Below are 6,303 nucleotides of genomic sequence, written 5' to 3'. Positions count from 1 at the left end.
GTCCCATAATTTATTCTGATCCTGTAGGTTTGGAAAAAACCTGTAAGCAGTGGCACCTGCCCATGGTTCTGCTCCACAGGGACTGGTGGGATCTGCAGGATGAGTTTTGCTTTTCCTTTGGTGCCAAGCCAGGCTCTTGGACCCAGGTCCTTTGGAGTGCAGGAAGTGGCTTGTGGGGGATGTTTCTTCTGTTTCTAGGCCATGTCTTTCCATTCATTCCCTGTTTGGTGAAGAGAAGGGTGGGGGAGTCCAATGGGGAACCAAGGCCTTCATTGAGGCGTCATGGCAAGGCGTGGTCCTCGGGATTTAGTGATACCTGGGGCCGCTTGGACCCTGTCACCATTCCCAGAGGCCAGGTGTGGGAACTGCCCTGTGCCTGTGCTCCTACAGTCCCAGTCAAAATGACCCATGGCCCACGTGGCCAGGGCTGGCAAAGCTCCCCAGTATGGCCAGAAGCCCCAGCAGGGACGAGCACCCACTGCAGGTGGCTCGTGCTGAGGGCACTCACCCACTGCTCCATCCACTCCTGCCTGCAGGAAGGTCTCCTCCTCCTGCACTCACCCCTCGGGCAGAGCTCGGCCATCCCAGGCCGGGTGACCCCTGTGGCCACTGGGAATGGGCCACATGGATGCTGGCAGGGCAGTGCCCAGACACCACACTTGGCAGCTTTGCCCTGGGGAGCCTTTGGCCCCACAGCCAGCACAGATTTGAGTGGGATGACAATGCCATCACTGCCTCCAAGCTGAGAGAGGGACTGGGGAAAGCCGTGGCATGATGGTGTCCTCCTGCAAGGCGCTGTGGAGCTGGCACAGACAGCAAGCATGGGCCATCACCCCGGGAGTCCTCATCCCGCCTCAGCCTCATCAGCCGGGTCACCTCGGGATGAGCTCCATCACCACGTCCTCATGGCATCTTGGGCTGTTCCCCAGCACCTGGGACACGTCACCTTGGGGTATACACCATCTCATGGAATGTGTCACCTTGGGGTGTCCTCCACCATCTGGAATGTGTCACTTCACGGTGGGCCCCACCTCCCAGGACAGAACATCTTGGGAGTGGGACTGTGGGACCCAGGCACAGTACCCATGGAGACCCCCCATCCTGACCATCCCAGGCCAATGCTGCCCATGATAACCAGCGTCCCCAGAGGTGGGGACAGCTGTGTTCCAGTGACACCCCCCTGGACTCACTCCACTCCCCAGCGTTGGCACAGCCATGGACACCACTGGTGTTGGGTGGCTGCAGTGAGACAAGGGGCTTGGGGTGCATTAGGCACCCATGGATTTTGGGTACTTGTGCCACCTGCATCCCTGTCACACCCCTGGTGCCACACCTGGAGGAGACCCTGGTCCCTGTGGGTGCCCCATCTCACTCCCAAGCTGTTTGGCTGAACAAACCAAAGCAGATGTTGGGCAGGTTGGCTGTGCTGGGACACCCTCTCCATCAGCCACCCTTGCCTCAGTCGAGCAAGAAGGCTCACCTGGGCATGGCCTTGATGGCACAGGGACACCAGCAGGTCTCTGAGAGGTGGCACTGGTCTGGGAGGGCTGTGCTGTGCCCAGGGAAAACGCTCTTTCCACGCTCCCACCGTGTCCCACTCACCGACCCGGGGTGTCAAAACCCCAGCCCAGCAGCAGGTCGGGGTGACCAGATCACTCATGGAATTGCCTGTTCCCTGGGCTCTGCAGGAATAGCAGGGCTCTGCTGGGCTATTTTCAGCCCACGGGGACATTTCCCCTGTAAGTGATAGCTGGAGGAAGCCGTGAGCCCGTGTGTCGGTGGGGGCTGCCGGCGGGGCCGGGGAGGCTCCGGGCGGGCACCCCGAGCCAGGATGGGGCGTTGGCAGTGCCAGCACAGCCCTGGTGCCAGCCAGGCACGTGGGTCAGCCCTCCCCACACATGGGGCATGCCATGGGACAGGGCTTAGAGCTGTGTGACCCTGTCCCTGTGCTGGAGTCCCCCTTGCTGCCGGGTGAGACCCCCAGGGCTGAGTATCCCTGCTTGGCTCCGCCAGGCAGTGTCTGCCCAGACATTCCCATGGATTTGAGGATCCTTTGGGAAAACAAGTCATCATGCATTAGAGTCCAGTTTGGCAAGTCCAAGGGCTGCCCAGGTGACCAAGAATGCTTGGGATGACCCAAAGAGGGATGGGGAGCCTTCCTTCACTGAGGAAGGCTCGCCCTGAGTGCATGGAGCGTGTTCCTCAGGGGACACACCTGGGATGGGTTGGTGAAGCCTCCCGTGGTTGGAGGCCTGGGGACAGGCCCAGTGTGACCTCTTGGAAGTCCCTCCTCCATCCCCAGCTGTGCCACAGCATGTCCCTCAGGTCCCTCAGCATTTCCCTGGGCTGCAGACCCTGCAAGGGTTGATGTTCCTCAACGTACAGCGTGACATCTGCCTGTGCCAAAACACCTGATGTTTCCAGGCTGCCTCCTCACCGACAGACCCAGATCTCCTTGGCCAGGAAGCAGCGGGTGCTTCATCTCCCACCTCCCTCATCTTCCTGTCTTCTGCAAGTCAGGGGTTCAGGGTTCCTTCCAGATCTTTAGGGTGGGGAGACTGGAATAAACACCCCGCAGCATTGATTCCCCATTTTCATCTCTATATTTAGAAAGCTTCAAGCCTGGTTTTAATCCCTTTGGTAGATCCTGGCGAGGTTTTTTTACCATTTTCTAATCAAAATATCATGCAGTTCTATCCAACTCTTTATAGAAATCAAATCAACTTATAACTTTTTTGGACTACACTTAAAATCTCCTGCACAGATGAGGCCAATTAGTCTGACAAAGCTGTTTCCTAGACCTCTATCTGCATTGAAAAAACTGGAATATATTTGCTTTATGCTGGTGTTTTGGGATCATGAAGCCTCTGAGATGTGATGATGTGTCTGGGCATCCTGGGTTTTGGGGTGCACAAGGGTCTTGTGTCCTCTAGGCTGCCTGAGCCCTTGTGGGACACTTCCCTCTGAAGGTGTTGGCCTGGCTGGCTCCAAACTGGTGCCGGGCCACAAGCCAGAGGAGCACCAGGGGTTCAATCCCAAGTAGAAGCCATGGGGACCTCACAGAACCTGATGGGCAAGGACATCATCATGAAATGGGGTCTGGTGGAAAAGGGGGGGGATCTGCAGCAGGTCCAGGTGGAAAATCCGAGGAAGTCCCAGACTTTGTGCTCAGTCATTCTCCACGAGGTTTCAAAGAGCTCTTTTCAAAGAGCTTTTTCAGAACAAAGGCAGGGATGGACAGTGCAAGGTCCCCCCAGGATCCCACAGGGAGGATGTGGGGAGTACAGGACTAGCAGGAGCCAGTGGATAATACCCCAGGGCTGCAGGGGCTGGGATCCAGGCAGGGGAAGGGGGCGTGTGAAAAGCCATTCCCTGCCATCACCGGCCCCACGCTCGAGGCTCTGAGGGCTGCAGGGGCTGGGATCCAGGCAGGGGAAGGGGGCGTGTGAAAAGCCATTCCCTGCCATCACCGGCCCCACGCTCAAGGCTCTGATTTCTGCTGGAGGGGGAGAGTGTCCCTCCAGGGCCACCTGTGCCCATCAGTCCCTCCTCACTGTCCTCCTGGAGGATCCCTTTCGGCACCAGGTCTGTGCCGTTCTGTACATCCCCGCGCAGGGATGGAGGGGACTCCGTGATGTTCAGCCTCCAGCAGCCATCCCTGTCCTTCCCTCATGGGCTTTTCCTGGGTGCAAACAAGCTGTGGCACCCTGTGGCTCACAGAGTCCCATTGTGAGCTCTCCATCCCTGCTGTCACTGCCGGGAAAAGGGTCCCCAGGCAGCTGACAGCCCCCCAGGACAGGATTGGGGGTGGCAGGGGCAGTGCAGGACAAGGATCCTCTGGGAGGTCAGGTCCCTGAGGGGAGCAGGGCGAGGGCTCCTCTCCCAAGCCACCCATCTGCTTGGCACAATGCAAGGTGTGAACACAGGGAGCCCCGGTGTCACTTTACACCGTGGCTGTCCCCTCCCGGAGCCCACGGGGGCCCCCAGGGGCGGACGTCACCCTTGGCTGACAGCAGGGTGAGGGGCCGGGGCCAGCGGCCGAGGGGGCTGGGGCTTCACCACTGCTCCTCCTGAGCCCCACGTACAGTTGCTGCTGCCCTATTTTTAGCCCCCGGCGGGTGCACGGAGGGTGTTAAGCCCGTAACCTTCGGCCCATTTCACGCTCGTTGCCCGGCCATCTGCAGGTCAGCACAACTCACCCCACCAGGGACTGGGAGACCATGTAGGGGAAACAGGAGGTGCAGAGGGGACAGGGACTTTGTGTAAGACATTGAAGGTCACAGGACAAAAAGCCCATGACCAGCACACTGGCAGGAACATCCCCGTCGGAGCGCCTGGGGGATATTTCCCTTCTCCTCCAAGGGATGGCTGGTGGTGGGCACTGGGGTTGCAGTTGCACCTGGCCATGGTGGGTGATGGCCCCTCTGGGTCAGAGGAGACACACAGACTCCAGACAAAGCCCTCAGGACATGCAGGGTCTCCTCTGCCTGGTCCTGCCCCCCTTCTTCACTTGGACCATCACTCCTCTTCCAGCCCTCCAGGTCAGCAGCTATTTTGGGCCCAAGCTTACAATATCCCCATTCCCATCAGATTAGAGGACCCTCCAGGGACCCAGGCTGGTTCCCAGACCATCAGGGCCAGGCAGGGGCATGTTGGCCCTCAGCCACCCAGGGTTTTGCAGGTCAAACCTAAGATGTTCCCCTTCAAGCAGTGCCTGCAGGGTCCCAGGGGAAGGTGCTGCCTGAAAGACAAGTGCAGGAGGGAGGAGGGTGGGAGCTGCCCACCACCCATCTTCCTTCCATCTGGGAGCTGAACTGGTAGCCCAGATGCACCTGCAAGCCGTGTGCCAGCAAAGGACAGGGAGGTCAGCGGGGGCAGGAACAGGGTGACCCACGCATCCGGTCTGGGCACGGTGAGGAGCCGTGGCRGCGGCRGCGGCTCTGTCGTGCCAGGGAGCTGAGAGCTGCTGGGAATGCGGGCAGGCTGGGGGCAGCCTGTCCTTCCCAGTGCCCGCTGCTGGCATGGCACGAGCCTCCCAGTGCGACCCGATCCCAGATAACAGCCCCACGGGCACAGTGGGGATACAACCACCCATCCAGCATCCCAGCCAGGGCAAACTGGGCTGAGTGCTCTGGGGCTGGCGCTGTGCTGCTCCCAGCCCTGAGCCTCCCATACTCAGCCACCGTGCCCCAGCTTTGCTGAGGTCCTGCTGATGCTCCACTGGACACTGTCCCACGGCTCCTGCACGGACACGGCGTGGGAGCTGGAGCAGAGGGCTGCCTGTGCCCAGCACTGCCCGCTCCCCTCCCGCAGCCTGGGTGGAGACGGTATTTTTTCTTGCTTGGCATCTGCTTGCCAGCTGGTGTACAAAGGAATTACTTTCCTCTGAAATGCTCCCCTGGCACTGGGCGTTTGGGGGGATTATTTAGACTAGCAGCAACTGTTTGTAATGGAGACAGTATAGCCATGATCTTTTATTTTTGGCACCCGTTGACTAATGTTAAATTGCAGTTGGAGCCTATGGAAAATACGGATGGATTCTCCCGGGCCACAGAACAAACTCATTGTGTCCCCGCCAGCGGCACAGCGAGGCAGATGCTTTCCTAGTGAAGGGACACTCACAATAAATAGCTCCCGAGCCCTGCAGCCGGGGTCAGTCCCTGCCTGTGGAAAGGCAGGACCCCGTGCTGGGAAGCCCCTTGTGCCAGGAAGCTCCTTCCTCCTCCTCCTCCCTCTCACCCTGCCACTCACCATGGCTGGTGTGATGCTCTCCCGAGTCAGGGCTGGGGAAGGACCCTTTTAACCTGCCAAGTGCCCACAGCCCCTGTCAGAACTGTTATTTTTACTGCTTTCCCCTGGTTTTTTTAGGGCTGCTTTGCCACCTTCCTGCAGTGCTCTGTGGTGGGTGGCAGCCCCAGCCAGCACAGCCACAGAGCTCCCTGCCAGCTCGGCTTTGCGCCCCACAAACTCATCTTTGCGCCCAACTTCTTGCGACGGGGACAGAAAATTGAGCTGGGACTAGAGAAGGTTTGGGGATGAGTTTAAACCTCTTGGTAACAGCCACAACTCCTCCCTCAGGGCCCCCCGTGCTGGCAGGGGTCGGTGGGTGCCCCAGTAGCCGCGTGCCGGCGCGGGTGAGACTGACCGAGCTGTTCTCATCGTTTAGAGCCGCGCGCCCCCGGCACGGACCACGGTGCTGCCGAAAGCCCCCTGCCAGCCACAGAGCCCCGGCTGGAGGAGAAGGTGGCTGATGGCAGCCCTGAGGAGGAGCAAGACAGTGGCACTGCCAACGCCTCCTTGCCC

Source organism: Manacus vitellinus, unplaced genomic scaffold, assembly GCF_001715985.3.
Source record: "Manacus vitellinus isolate BGI_N305 unplaced genomic scaffold, ASM171598v3 scaffold_12_pilon, whole genome shotgun sequence".
NCBI lineage: Eukaryota > Metazoa > Chordata > Aves > Passeriformes > Pipridae > Manacus > Manacus vitellinus.
The sequence above is the reverse complement of the archived record's forward strand: the minus strand, read 5'-3'. Positions refer to the sequence as shown.